This window comes from Colletes latitarsis, unplaced genomic scaffold (assembly GCF_051014445.1).
Source record: "Colletes latitarsis isolate SP2378_abdomen unplaced genomic scaffold, iyColLati1 scaffold0007, whole genome shotgun sequence".
NCBI classification, from domain to species: domain Eukaryota; kingdom Metazoa; phylum Arthropoda; class Insecta; order Hymenoptera; family Colletidae; genus Colletes; species Colletes latitarsis.
In genome coordinates this window covers 7,047,800-7,064,818 of record NW_027488367.1, presented here as the reverse complement: position 1 = coordinate 7,064,818, position 17,019 = coordinate 7,047,800, and positions in this window count along the sequence as shown.

Genomic DNA, 17,019 nt, shown 5'->3' with positions numbered 1-17,019 from the left:
CTAGACCTAACCCAGACCTAACATGCGTTATCCTCTAAAATATTGATCGCAACCAGGTTTGATGGACTGTTTCAGTGTGGTACCACACTACTACGTGATCCAAACCAGAAAAAACCCAGGATCTAGCCATGAAGTATGAGAAATATGCGAAAGTATGAGCCTGATGAGGGCAAATCCTAGACCTAACCCAAACCTAACATGCGTTATCCTCTAAAATATTTATCAAGACCAGGTTTAATTGAATGTTTCAGTGTGATACCACATTACTACGTGAACCAAACCAGAAAAAACCCAGGATCCGTTCAACAAGTATGTTAAAACTACGACAGTATGACCCTGATGAGGGCAAATCCCAGGCCTAACCTAGACCTAACATGCGTTGTCCTCTAAAATATTGATGGAAACCAAGTTTAATTGACTGTTTCAGTGTTGTACTTCATTACTACGTGATGCAATCCAGAAAAAGCCCAGGATCTAGCCATCAAGTATGAGAAATATGCGAAAGCATGAGCCTGATGAGAGCAAATCCCTGACCTAACCTAGACCTAACATGAATTATTCTCTAAAATATTGATCAAAAGGAGGTTTAATTGACTGTTTCAGTGTGGTACCACATTACTACGTGACCCAATCCAGAAATAGCCCAGGATCTAGCCATGAAGTATGAGAAATATGCGAAAATATGAGCCTGATGAGGGCAAATCCTAGACCTAATCCAGACCTAATATGCGTTATTCTCTAAAATATTTATCAAGACCAGGTTTAATTGAATGTTTCAGTGTCGTACCACATTACTACGTGATCCAAACCAGAAAAAACCCAGGATCCGTTCAACAAGTATGTGAAGATTGCGAAAGTATGAGTCTGATGAGTGAAAATCTCAGGCCTTACCTAGACCTAACTTGCGTTGTCCTCTAAAATATTGATGGAAACCAGGTTTAATTGACTGTTTCAGTGTTGTACTTCATTACTACGTGATGCAATCCAGAAAAAGCCCAGGATCTAGCCATCAAGTATGAGAAATATGCGAAAGAATGAGCCTGATGTGAGCAAATCCCAGACCTAACCTAGACCTAACATGAATTATTCTCTAAAATATTGTTCGAAACCAGGTTTAATTGACTGTTTCAGTGTTGGACTTCATTACTACGTGATGCAATCCAGAAAAAGTCCAGGATCTAGCCATCAAGTATGAGAAATATGCGAAAGTATGAGCCTGATGATTGCAAATCCTAGACCTAACCCAGACCTAACATGCGTTATCCTCTGAAATATTTATCAAGACCAGGTTTAATTGAATGTTTCAGTGTGGTACTACATTACTACGTGATGCAATCCAGAAAAAGCCCAGGATCTAGCCATCAAGTTTGAGAAATATGCGAAAGAATGAGCCTGATGAGGGCAAATACTAGACCTAACCCAGACCTACCATGCGTTATCCTCTATAATATTGATCGCAACCAGGTTTAATGGACTGTTTCAGTGTGGTACCACACTACTACGTGATTCAAACCAGAAAAAACCCAGGATCTGTTCAACAAGTATGTGAAACACGCGAAAGTATGAGTCTGATGAGGTCAAATCCCAGACCTGTCCCAGACTTAACTTGCGTTATCCTCTAAAATATTTATCAAGACCAGGTTTAATTGAATGTTTCAGTCTGGTACCACATTACTACGTGAGCCAAACCAGAAAAAACCCAGGATACGTTCAACAAGTATGTTAAAACTGCGACAGTATGACCCTAATGAGGGCAAATCCCAGGCCTAACCTAGACCTAACATGCGTTGTCCTCTAAAATATTGATGGAAACCGGGTTTAATTGACTGTTTCAGTGTTGTACTTCATTACTACGTGATGCAATCCAGAAAAAGCCCAGGATCTAGCCATGAAGTATGAGAAATATGCGAAAGTAAGAGCCTGATGAGGGCAAATCCTAGACCTATCCCATACCTAACTTGCGTTATCCTCTAACATATTGATCGAAACCAGGTTTAATTGACTGTTTCAGCGTGGTACCACATTACTACGTGATGCAATCCAGAAAAAGCCCAGGATCTAGCCATCAAGTATGAGAAATATGCGAAAGAATGAGCCTGATGAGGGCAAATCCTAGACCTAACCCAGACCTAACATGCGTTATCCTCTAAAATATTTATCCAGACCAGGTTTCATTGAATGTTTCAGTGTGGTACCACTTTACTACGTGATCCAATCTAGAAATAGCCCAGGATCTAGCCATGAAGTATGAGAAATATGCGAAAGTATGAGCCTGATGAGGGCAAATCCAAGACCTATCCCAGACCTAACTTGCGTTGTCCTCTACGATATTGATGGAGACCAGGTTCAATTGACTGTTTCAGTGTTGTACTTCATTACTACGTGATGCAATCCAGAAAAAGCCCAGGATCTAGCCATGAAGTATGAGAAATATGCGAAAGTATGAGCCTGATGATTGCAAATCCTAGACCTAACCCAGACCTAACATGCGTTATCCTCTGAAATATTTATCAAGACCAGGTTTAATTGAATGTTTCAGTGTGGTACTACATTACTACGTGATGCAATCCAGAAAAAGCCCAGGATCTAGCCATCAAGTTTGAGAAATATGCGAAAGAATGAGCCTGATGAGGGCAAATACTAGACCTAACCCAGACCTAACATGCGTTATCCTCTAAAATATTGATCGCAACCAGGTTTGATGGACTGTTTCAGTGTGGTACCACACTACTACGTGATCCAAACCAGAAAAAACCCAGGATCTACCCATGAAGTATGACAAATATGCGAAAGTATGAGCCTGATGTGGGCAAATCCTAGACCTAACCCAAACCTAACATGCGTTATCCTCTAAAATATTTATCAAGACCAGGTTTAATTGAATGTTTCAGTGTGATACCACATTACTACGTGAACCAAACCAGAAAAAACCCAGGATCCGTTCAACAAGTATGTTAAAACTGCGACAGTATGACCCTGATGAGGGCAAATCCCAGGCCTAACCTAGACCTAACATGCGTTGTCCTCTAAAATATTGATGGAAACCAAGTTTAATTGACTGTTTCAGTGTTGTACTTCATTACTACGTGATGCAATCCAGAAAAAGCCCAGGATCTAGCCATCAAGTATGAGAAATATGCGAAAGAATGAGCCTGATGAGAGCAAATCCCTGACCTAACCTAGACCTAACATGAATTATTCTCTAAAATATTGATCAAAAGGAGGTTTAATTGACTGTTTCAGTGTGGTACCACATTACTACGTGACCCAATCCAGAAATAGCCCAGGATCTAGCCATGAAGTATGAGAAATATGCGAAAATATGAGCCTGATGAGGGCAAATCCTAGACCTAATCCAGACCTAACATGCGTTATTCTCTAAAATATTGATGGAAACCAGGTTTAATTGACTGTTTCAGTGTTGTTCTTCATTACTACGTGATGCAATCCAGAAAAAGCCCAGGATCTAGCCATCAAGTATGAGAAATATGCGAAAGAATGAGCCTGATGAGAGCAAATCCCAGACCTAACCTAGACCTAACATGAATTATTCTCTAAAATATTGTTCGAAACCAGGTTTAATTGACTGTTTCAGTGTTGGACTTCATTACTACGTGATGCAATCCAGAAAAAGTCCAGGATCTAGCCATCAAGTATGAGAAATATGCGAAAGTATGAGCCTGATGATTGCAAATCCTAGACCTAACCCAGACCTAACATGCGTTATCCTCTGAAATATTTATCAAGACCAGGTTTAATTGAATGTTTCAGTGTGGTACTACATTACTACGTGATGCAATCCAGAAAAAGCCCAGGATCTAGCCATCAAGTTTGAGAAATATGCGAAAGAATGAGCCTGATGAGGGCAAATACTAGACCTAACCCAGACCTAACATGCGTTATCCTCTAAAATATTGATCGCAACCAGGTTTAATGGACTGTTTCAGTGTGGTACCACACTACTACGTGATTCAAACCAGAAAAAACCCAGGATCTGTTCAACAAGTATGTGAAACACGCGAAAGTATGAGTCTGATGAGGTCAAATCCCAGACCTGTCCCAGACTTAACTTGCGTTATCCTCTAAAATATTTATCAAGACCAGGTTTAATTGAATGTTTCAGTCTGGTACCACATTACTACGTGAACCAAACCAGACAAAACCCAGGATACGTTCAACAAGTATGTTAAAACTGCGACAGTATGACCCTGATGAGGGCAAATCCCAGGCCTAACCTAGACCTAACATGCGTTGTCCTCTAAAATATTGATGGAAACCAAGTTTAATTGACTGTTTCAGTGTTGTACTTCATTACTACGTGATGCAATCCAGAAAAAGCCCAGGATCTAGCCATCAAGTATGAGAAATATGCGAAAGCATGAGCCTGATGAGAGCAAATCCCTGACCTAACCTAGACCTAACATGAATTATTCTCTAAAATATTGATCAAAAGGAGGTTTAATTGACTGTTTCAGTGTGGTACCACATTACTACGTGACCCAATCCAGAAATAGCCCAGGATCTAGCCATGAAGTATGAGAAATATGCGAAAATATGAGCCTGATGAGGGCAAATCCTAGACCTAATCCAGACCTAACATGCGTTATTCTCTAAAATATTTATCAAGACCAGGTTTAATTGAATGTTTCAGTGTCGTACCACATTACTACGTGATCCAAACCAGAAAAAACCCAGGATCCGTTCAACAAGTATGTGAAGATTGCGAAAATATGAGCCTGATGAGGGCAAATCCTAGACCTAATCCAGACCTAACATGCGTTATTCTCTAAAATATTGATGGAAACCAGGTTTAATTGACTGTTTCAGTGTTGTTCTTCATTACTACGTGATGCAATCCAGAAAAAGCCCAGGATCTAGCCATCAAGTATGAGAAATATGCGAAAGAATGAGCCTGATGAGAGCAAATCCCAGACCTAACCTAGACCTAACATGAATTATTCTCTAAAATATTGTTCGAAACCAGGTTTAATTGACTGTTTCAGTGTTGGACTTCATTACTACGTGATGCAATCCAGAAAAAGTCCAGGATCTAGCCATCAAGTATGAGAAATATGCGAAAGTATGAGCCTGATGATTGCAAATCCTAGACCTAACCCAGACCTAACATGCGTTATCCTCTGAAATATTTATCAAGACCAGGTTTAATTGAATGTTTCAGTGTGGTACTACATTACTACGTGATGCAATCCAGAAAAAGCCCAGGATCTAGCCATCAAGTTTGAGAAATATGCGAAAGAATGAGCCTGATGAGGGCAAATACTAGACCTAACCCAGACCTAACATGCGTTATCCTCTAAAATATTTATCCAGACCAGGTTTCATTGAATGTTTCAGTGTGGTACCACTTTACTACGTGATCCAATCTAGAAATAGCCCAGGATCTAGCCATGAAGTATGAGAAATATGCGAAAGTATGAGCCTGATGAGGGCAAATCCAAGACCTATCCCAGACCTAACTTGCGTTGTCCTCTAAGATGTTGATGGAGACCAGGTTCAATTGACTGTTTCAGTGTTGTACTTCATTACTACGTGATGCAATCCAGAAAAAGCCCAGGATCTAGCCATGAAGTATGAGAAATATGCGAAAGTATGAGCCTGATGATTGCAAATCCTAGACCTAACCCAGACCTAACATGCGTTATCCTCTGAAATATTTATCAAGACCAGGTTTAATTGAATGTTTCAGTGTGGTACTACATTACTACGTGATGCAATCCAGAAAAAGCCCAGGATCTAGCCATCAAGTTTGAGAAATATGCGAAAGAATGAGCCTGATGAGGGCAAATACTAGACCTAACCCAGACCTAACATGCGTTATCCTCTAAAATATTGATCGCAACCAGGTTTAATGGACTGTTTCAGTGTGGTACCACACTACTACGTGATTCAAACCAGAAAAAACCCAGGATCTGTTCAACAAGTATGTGAAACACGCGAAAGTATGAGTCTGATGAGGTCAAATCCCAGACCTGTCCCAGACTTAACTTGCGTTATCCTCTAAAATATTTATCAAGACCAGGTTTAATTGAATGTTTCAGTCTGGTACCACATTACTACGTGAACCAAACCAGAAAAAACCCAGGATACGTTCAACAAGTATGTTAAAACTGCGACAGTATGACCCTGATGAGGGCAAATCCCAGGCCTAACCTAGACCTAACATGCGTTGTCCTCTAAAATATTGATGGAAACCGGGTTTAATTGACTGTTTCAGTGTTGTACTTCATTACTACGTGATGCAATCCAGAAAAAGCCCAGGATCTAGCCATGAAGTATGAGAAATATGCGAAAGTAAGAGCCTGATGAGGGCAAATCCTAGACCTATCCCATACCTAACTTGCGTTATCCTCTAACATATTGATCGAAACCAGGTTTAATTGACTGTTGCAGCGTGGTACCACATTACTACGTGATGCAATCCAGAAAAAGCCCAGGATCTAGCCATCAAGTATGAGAAATATGCGAAAGAATGAGCCTGATGAGGGCAAATCCTAGACCTAACCCAGACCTAACATGCGTTATCCTCTAAAATATTTATCCAGACCAGGTTTCATTGAATGTTTCAGTGTGGTACCACTTTACTACGTGATCCAATCTAGAAATAGCCCAGGATCTAGCCATGAAGTATGAGAAATATGCGAAAGTATGAGCCTGATGAGGGCAAATCCAAGACCTATCCCAGACCTAACTTGCGTTGTCCTCTAAGATGTTGATGGAGACCAGGTTCAATTGACTGTTTCAGTGTTGTACTTCATTACTACGTGATGCAATCCAGAAAAAGCCCAGGATCTAGCCATGAAGTATGAGAAATATGCGAAAGTATGAGCCTGATGATTGCAAATCCTAGACCTAACCCAGACCTAACATGCGTTATCCTCTGAAATATTTATCAAGACCAGGTTTAATTGAATGTTTCAGTGTGGTACTACATTACTACGTGATGCAATCCAGAAAAAGCCCAGGATCTAGCCATCAAGTTTGAGAAATATGCGAAAGAATGAGCCTGATGAGGGCAAATACTAGACCTAACCCAGACCTAACATGCGTTATCCTCTAAAATATTGATCGCAACCAGGTTTGATGGACTGTTTCAGTGTGGTACCACACTACTACGTGATCCAAACCAGAAAAAACCCAGGATCTACCCATGAAGTATGAGAAATATGCGAAAGTATGAGCCTGATGAGGGCAAATCCTAGACCTAACCCAAACCTAACATGCGTTATCCTCTAAAATATTTATCAAGACCAGGTTTAATTGAATGTTTCAGTGTGATACCACATTACTACGTGAACCAAACCAGAAAAAACCCAGGATCCGTTCAACAAGTATGTTAAAACTGCGACAGTATGACCCTGATGAGGGCAAATCCCAGGCCTAACCTAGACCTAACATGCGTTGTCCTCTAAAATATTGATGGAAACCAAGTTTAATTGACTGTTTCAGTGTTGTACTTCATTACTACGTGATGCAATCCAGAAAAAGCCCAGGATCTAGCCATCAAGTATGAGAAATATGCGAAAGAATGAGCCTGATGAGAGCAAATCCCAGACCTAACCTAGACCTAACATGAATTATTCTCTAAAATATTGATCGAAACCAGGTTTAATTGACTGTTTCAGTGTTGTACTTCATTACTACGTGATGCAATCCAGAAAAAGCCCAGGATCTAGCCATCAAGTATGAGAAATATGCGAAAGAATGAGCCTGATGAGAGCAAATCCCTGACCTAACCTAGACCTAACATGAATTATTCTCTAAAATATTGATCAAAAGCAGGTTTAATTGACTGTTTCAGTGTGGTACCACATTACTACGTGACCCAATCCAGAAATAGCCCAGGATCTAGCCATGAAGTATGAGAAATATGCGAAAATATGAGCCTGATGAGGGCAAATCCTAGACCTAATCCAGACCTAACATGCGTTATTCTCTAAAATATTTATCAAGACCAGGTTTAATTGAATGTTTCAGTGTGGTACCACATTACTACGTGATCCAAACCAGAAAAAACCCAGGATCCGTTCAACAAGTATGTGAAGATTGCGAAAGTATGAGTCTGATGAGTGAAAATCTCAGGCCTTACCTAGACCTAACTTGCGTTGTCCTCTAAAATATTGATGGAAACCAGGTTTAATTGACTGTTTCAGTGTTGTTCTTCATTACTACGTGATGCAATCCAGAAAAAGCCCAGGATCTAGCCATCAAGTATGAGAAATATGCGAAAGAATGAGCCTGATGAGAGCAAATCCCAGACCTAACCTAGACCTAACATGAATTATTCTCTAAAATATTGTTCGAAACCAGGTTTAATTGACTGTTTCAGTGTTGGACTTCATTACTACGTGATGCAATCCAGAAAAAGTCCAGGATCTAGCCATCAAGTATGAGAAATATGCGAAAGTATGAGCCTGATGATTGCAAATCCTAGACCTAACCCAGACCTAACATGCGTTATCCTCTGAAATATTTATCAAGACCAGGTTTAATTGAATGTTTCAGTGTGGTACTACATTACTACGTGATGCAATCCAGAAAAAGCCCAGGATCTAGCCATCAAGTTTGAGAAATATGCGAAAGAATGAGCCTGATGAGGGCAAATACCAGACCTAACCCAGACCTAACATGCGTTATCCTCTAAAATATTGATCGCAACCAGGTTTAATGGACTGTTTCAGTGTGGTACCACACTACTACGTGATCCAAACCAGAAAAAACCCAGGATCTAGCCATGAAGTATGAGAAATATGCGAAAGTATGAGCCTGATGAGGGCAAATCCTAGACCTAACCCAAACCTAACGTGCGTTATCCTCTAAAATATTTATCAAGACCAGGTTTAATTGAATGTTTCAGTGTGATACCACATTACTACGTGAACCAAACCAGAAAAAACCCAGGATCCGTTCAACAAGTATGTTAAAACTGCGACAGTATGACCCTGATGAGGGCAAATCCCAGGCCTAACCTAGACCTAACATGCGTTGTCCTGTAAAATATTGATGGAAACAAAGTTTAATTGACTGTTTCAGTGTTGTACTTCATTACTACGTGATGCAATCCAGAAAAAGCCCAGGATCTAGCCATCAAGTATGAGAAATATGCGAAAGAATGAGCCTGATGAGAGCAAATCCCAGACCTAACCTAGACCTAACATGAATTATTCTCTAAAATATTGATCGAAACCAGGTTTAATTGACTGTTTCAGTGTTGTACTTCATTACTACGTGATGCAATCCAGAAAAAGCCCAGGATCTAGCCATCAAGTATGAGAAATATGCGAAAGAATGAGCCTGATGAGAGCAAATCCCAGACCTAACCTAGACCTAACATGAATTATTCTCTAAAATATTGTTCGAAACCAGGTTTAATTGACTGTTTCAGTGTTGGACTTCATTACTACGTGATGCAATCCAGAAAAAGTCCAGGATCTAGCCATCAAGTATGAGAAATATGCGAAAGTATGAGCCTGATGATTGCAAATCCTAGACCTAACCCAGACCTAACATGCGTTATCCTCTGAAATATTTATCAAGACCAGGTTTAATTGAATGTTTCAGTGTGGTACTACATTACTACGTGATGCAATCCAGAAAAAGCCCAGGATCTAGCCATCAAGTTTGAGAAATATGCGAAAGAATGAGCCTGATGAGGGCAAATACCAGACCTAACCCAGACCTAACATGCGTTATCCTCTAAAATATTGATCGCAACCAGGTTTAATGGACTGTTTCAGTGTGGTACCACACTACTACGTGATTCAAACCAGAAAAAACCCAGGATCTGTTCAACAAGTATGTGAAACACGCGAAAGTATGAGTCTGATGAGGTCAAATCCCAGACCTGTCCCAGACTTAACTTGCGTTATCCTCTAAAATATTTATCAAGACCAGGTTTAATTGAATGTTTCAGTCTGGTACCACATTACTACGTGAACCAAACCAGACAAAACCCAGGATACGTTCAACAAGTATGTTAAAACTGCGACAGTATGACCCTGATGAGGGCAAATCCCAGGCCTAACCTAGACCTAACATGCGTTGTCCTCTAAAATATTGATGGAAACCAAGTTTAATTGACTGTTTCAGTGTTGTACTTCATTACTACGTGATGCAATCCAGAAAAAGCCCAGGATCTAGCCATCAAGTATGAGAAATATGCGAAAGCATGAGCCTGATGAGAGCAAATCCCTGACCTAACCTAGACCTAACATGAATTATTCTCTAAAATATTGATCAAAAGGAGGTTTAATTGACTGTTTCAGTGTGGTACCACATTACTACGTGACCCAATCCAGAAATAGCCCAGGATCTAGCCATGAAGTATGAGAAATATGCGAAAATATGAGCCTGATGAGGGCAAATCCTAGACCTAATCCAGACCTAACATGCGTTATTCTCTAAAATATTTATCAAGACCAGGTTTAATTGAATGTTTCAGTGTCGTACCACATTACTACGTGATCCAAACCAGAAAAAACCCAGGATCCGTTCAACAAGTATGTGAAGATTGCGAAAATATGAGCCTGATGAGGGCAAATCCTAGACCTAATCCAGACCTAACATGCGTTATTCTCTAAAATATTGATGGAAACCAGGTTTAATTGACTGTTTCAGTGTTGTTCTTCATTACTACGTGATGCAATCCAGAAAAAGCCCAGGATCTAGCCATCAAGTATGAGAAATATGCGAAAGAATGAGCCTGATGAGAGCAAATCCCAGACCTAACCTAGACCTAACATGAATTATTCTCTAAAATATTGTTCGAAACCAGGTTTAATTGACTGTTTCAGTGTTGGACTTCATTACTACGTGATGCAATCCAGAAAAAGTCCAGGATCTAGCCATCAAGTATGAGAAATATGCGAAAGTATGAGCCTGATGATTGCAAATCCTAGACCTAACCCAGACCTAACATGCGTTATCCTCTGAAATATTTATCAAGACCAGGTTTAATTGAATGTTTCAGTGTGGTACTACATTACTACGTGATGCAATCCAGAAAAAGCCCAGGATCTAGCCATCAAGTTTGAGAAATATGCGAAAGAATGAGCCTGATGAGGGCAAATACTAGACCTAACCCAGACCTAACATGCGTTATCCTCTAAAATATTGATCGCAACCAGGTTTAATGGACTGTTTCAGTGTGGTACCACACTACTACGTGATTCAAACCAGAAAAAACCCAGGATCTGTTCAACAAGTATGTGAAACACGCGAAAGTATGAGTCTGATGAGGTCAAATCCCAGACCTGTCCCAGACTTAACTTGCGTTATCCTCTAAAATATTTATCAAGACCAGGTTTAATCGAATGTTTCAGTCTGGTACCACATTACTACGTGAACCAAACCAGAAAAAACCCAGGATACGTTCAACAAGTATGTTAAAACTGCGACAGTATGACCCTGATGAGGGCAAATCCCAGGCCTAACCTAGACCTAACATGCGTTGTCCTCTAAAATATTGATGGAAACCGGGTTTAATTGACTGTTTCAGTGTTGTACTTCATTACTACGTGATGCAATCCAGAAAAAGCCCAGGATCTAGCCATGAAGTATGAGAAATATGCGAAAGTAAGAGCCTGATGAGGGCAAATCCTAGACCTATCCCATACCTAACTTGCGTTATCCTCTAACATATTGATCGAAACCAGGTTTAATTGACTGTTGCAGCGTGGTACCACATTACTACGTGATGCAATCCAGAAAAAGCCCAGGATCTAGCCATCAAGTATGAGAAATATGCGAAAGAATGAGCCTGATGAGGGCAAATCCTAGACCTAACCCAGACCTAACATGCGTTATCCTCTAAAATATTTATCCAGACCAGGTTTCATTGAATGTTTCAGTGTGGTACCACTTTACTACGTGATCCAATCTAGAAATAGCCCAGGATCTAGCCATGAAGTATGAGAAATATGCGAAAGTATGAGCCTGATGAGGGCAAATCCAAGACCTATCCCAGACCTAACTTGCGTTGTCCTCTAAGATGTTGATGGAGACCAGGTTCAATTGACTGTTTCAGTGTTGTACTTCATTACTACGTGATGCAATCCAGAAAAAGCCCAGGATCTAGCCATGAAGTATGAGAAATATGCGAAAGTATGAGCCTGATGATTGCAAATCCTAGACCTAACCCAGACCTAACATGCGTTATCCTCTGAAATATTTATCAAGACCAGGTTTAATTGAATGTTTCAGTGTGGTACTACATTACTACGTGATGCAATCCAGAAAAAGCCCAGGATCTAGCCATCAAGTTTGAGAAATATGCGAAAGAATGAGCCTGATGAGGGCAAATACTAGACCTAACCCAGACCTAACATGCGTTATCCTCTAAAATATTGATCGCAACCAGGTTTGATGGACTGTTTCAGTGTGGTACCACACTACTACGTGATCCAAACCAGAAAAAACCCAGGATCTACCCATGAAGTATGAGAAATATGCGAAAGTATGAGCCTGATGAGGGCAAATCCTAGACCTAACCCAAACCTAACATGCGTTATCCTCTAAAATATTTATCAAGACCAGGTTTAATTGAATGTTTCAGTGTGATACCACATTACTACGTGAACCAAACCAGAAAAAACCCAGGATCCGTTCAACAAGTATGTTAAAACTGCGACAGTATGACCCTGATGAGGGCAAATCCCAGGCCTAACCTAGACCTAACATGCGTTGTCCTCTAAAATATTGATGGAAACCAAGTTTAATTGACTGTTTCAGTGTTGTACTTCATTACTACGTGATGCAATCCAGAAAAAGCCCAGGATCTAGCCATCAAGTATGAGAAATATGCGAAAGAATGAGCCTGATGAGAGCAAATCCCTGACCTAACCTAGACCTAACATGAATTATTCTCTAAAATATTGATCAAAAGGAGGTTTAATTGACTGTTTCAGTGTGGTACCACATTACTACGTGACCCAATCCAGAAATAGCCCAGGATCTAGCCATGAAGTATGAGAAATATGCGAAAATATGAGCCTGATGAGGACAAATCCTAGACCTAATCCAGACCTAACATGCGTTATTCTCTAAAATATTTATCAAGACCAGGTTTAATTGAATGTTTCAGTGTCGTACCACATTTCTACGTGATCCAAACCAGAAAAAACCCAGGATCCGTTCAACAAGTATGTGAAGATTGCGAAAGTATGAGTCTGATGAGTGAAAATCTCAGGCCTTACCTAGACCTAACTTGCGTTGTCATCTAAAATATTGATGGAAACCAGGTTTAATTGACTGTTTCAGTGTTGTACTTCATTACTACGTGATGCAATCCAGAAAAAGCCCAGGATCTAGCCATCAAGTATGAGAAATATGCGAAAGAATGAGCCTGATGAGAGCAAATCCCAGACCTAACCTAGACCTAACATGAATTATTCTCTAAAATATTGATCGAAACCAGGTTTAATTGACTGTTTCAGTGTTGTACTTCATTACTACGTGATGCAATCCAGAAAAAGCCCAGGATCTAGCCATCAAGTATGAGAAATATGCGAAAGAATGAGCCTGATGAGAGCAAATCCCTGACCTAACCTAGACCTAACATGAATTATTCTCTAAAATATTGATCAAAAGCAGGTTTAATTGACTGTTTCAGTGTGGTACCACATTACTACGTGACCCAATCCAGAAATAGCCCAGGATCTAGCCATGAAGTATGAGAAATATGCGAAAATATGAGCCTGATGAGGGCAAATCCTAGACCTAATCCAGACCTAACATGCGTTATTCTCTAAAATATTTATCAAGACCAGGTTTAATTGAATGTTTCAGTGTGGTACCACACTACTACGTGATCCAAACCAGAAAAAACCCAGGATCCGTTCAACAAGTATGTGAAGATTGCGAAAGTATGAGTCTGATGAGTGAAAATCTCAGGCCTTACCTAGACCTAACTTGCGTTGTCCTCTAAAATATTGATGGAAACCAGGTTTAATTGACTGTTTCAGTGTTGTTCTTCATTACTACGTGATGCAATCCAGAAAAAGCCCAGGATCTAGCCATCAAGTATGAGAAATATGCGAAAGAATGAGCCTGATGAGAGCAAATCCCAGACCTAACCTAGACCTAACATGAATTATTCTCTAAAATATTGTTCGAAACCAGGTTTAATTGACTGTTTCAGTGTTGGACTTCATTACTACGTGATGCAATCCAGAAAAAGTCCAGGATCTAGCCATCAAGTATGAGAAATATGCGAAAGTATGAGCCTGATGATTGCAAATCCTAGACCTAACCCAGACCTAACATGCGTTATCCTCTGAAATATTTATCAAGACCAGGTTTAATTGAATGTTTCAGTGTGGTACTACATTACTACGTGATGCAATCCAGAAAAAGCCCAGGATCTAGCCATCAAGTTTGAGAAATATGCGAAAGAATGAGCCTGATGAGGGCAAATACCAGACCTAACCCAGACCTAACATGCGTTATCCTCTAAAATATTGATCGCAACCAGGTTTAATGGACTGTTTCAGTGTGGTACCACACTACTACGTGATCCAAACCAGAAAAAACCCAGGATCTAGCCATGAAGTATGAGAAATATGCGAAAGTATGAGCCTGATGAGGGCAAATCCTAGACCTAACCCAAACCTAACGTGCGTTATCCTCTAAAATATTTATCAAGACCAGGTTTAATTGAATGTTTCAGTGTGATACCACATTACTACGTGAACCAAACCAGAAAAAACCCAGGATCCGTTCAACAAGTATGTTAAAACTGCGACAGTATGACCCTGATGAGGGCAAATCCCAGGCCTAACCTAGACCTAACATGCGTTGTCCTGTAAAATATTGATGGAAACCAAGTTTAATTGACTGTTTCAGTGTTGTACTTCATTACTACGTGATGCAATCCAGAAAAAGCCCAGGATCTAGCCATCAAGTATGAGAAATATGCGAAAGAATGAGCCTGATGAGAGCAAATCCCTGACCTAACCTAGACCTAACATGAATTATTCTCTAAAATATTGATCAAAAGGAGGTTTAATTGACTGTTTCAGTGTGGTACCACATTACTACGTGACCCAATCCAGAAATAGCCCAGGATCTAGCCATGAAGTATGAGAAATATGCGAAAATATGAGCCTGATGAGGGCAAATCCTACACCTAATCCAGACCTAACATGCGTTATTCTCTAAAATATTTATCAAGACCAGGTTTAATTGAATGTTTCAGTGTCGTACCACATTACTACGTGATCCAAACCAGAAAAAACCCAGGATCCGTTCAACAAGTATGTGAAGATTGCGAAAGTATGAGCCTGATGTGAGCAAATCCCTGACCTAACCTAGACCTAACATGCGTTATCCTCTAAAATATTGAGCGAAACCAGGTTTAATGGACTGTTTCAGTGTGGTACCACTTTACTACGTGATCCAATCCCGAAATAGCCCAGGATCTAGCCATGAAGTATGAGAAATATGCGAAAGTAAGAGCCTGATGAGGGCAAATCCTAGACCTATCCCAGACCTAACTTCCGTTATCCTCTAAAATATTGATCGAAACCAGGTTTAATTGACTGTTTCAGCGTGGTGCCACATTACTACGTGATACAATCCAGAAACAGCCCAGGATCTAGCCATGAAGTATGAGAAATATGCGAAAGTAAGAGCCTGATGGGGGCAAATCCTAGAGCTATCCCAGACCTAACTTCCGTTATCCTCTAAAATATTGATCGAAAACAGGTTTGATTGACTGTTTCAGTGTTGTACTTCATTACTGAGTGATGCAATCCAGAAAGAGCCCGGGATCTAGCCATCAAGTATGAGAAATATGCGAAAGAATGAGCCTGATGAGGGCAAATCCTAGACCTAGCCCAGACCTAACATGCGTTATCCTCTAAAATATTTATCAAGACCAGGTTTAATTGAATGTTTCAGTGTGGTACCACATTACTACGTGATGCCATCCAGAAAAAGCCCAGGATCTAGCCATCAAGTATGAGAAATATGCGAAAGAATGAGCCTGATGGGAGCAAATCCCAGACCTAACCTAGACCTAACATGAATAATTCTCTAAAATATTGATCGAAACCAGGTTTAATTGACTGTTTCAGTGTTGTACTTCATTACTACGTGATGCAATCCAGAAAAAGCCCAGGATCTAGCCATCAAGTATGAGAAATATGCGAAAGAATGAGCCTGATGAGAGCAAATCCCAGATCTAACCTAGACCTAACATGAATTATTCTCTAAAATATTGATCGAAACCAGGTTTAATTGACTGTTTCAGTGTTGTACTTCATTAATACGTGATGCAATCCAGAAAAAGCCCAGGATCTAGCCATCAAGTATGAGAAATATGCGAAAGAATGAGCCTGATGAGAGCAAATCCCTGACCTAACCTAGACCTAACATGAATTATTCTCTAAAATATTGATCAAAAGCAGGTTTAATTGACTGTTTAGTGTGGTACCACATTACTACGTGACCCAATCCAGAAATAGCCCAGGATCTAGCCATGAAGTATGAGAAATATGCGAAAATATGAGCCTGATGAGGGCAAATCCTAGACCTAATCCAGACCTAACATGCGTTATCCTCCAAAATATTGAGCGAAACCAGGTTTAATGGACTGTTTCAGCGTGGTACCACATTACTACGTGATACAATCCAGAAACAGCCCAGGATCTAGCCATGAAGTATGAGAAATATGCGAAAGTAAGAGCCTGATGGGGGCAAATCCTAGACCTACCCCAGACCTAACTTCCGTTATCCTCTAAAATATTGATCGAAAACAGGTTTAATTGACTGTTTCAGTGTTGTACTTCAATACTAAGTGATGCAATCCAGAAAAAGCCCGGGATCTAGCCATCAAGTATGAGAAATATGCGAAAGAATGAGCCTGATGAGGGCAAATCCCAGACCTAACCTAGACCTAACATGCGTTATCCTCTAAAATATTCATCAAGACCAGGTTTAATTGAATGTTTCAGTGTGGTACCACATTACTACGTGATGCAATCCAGAAAAAGCCCAGGATCT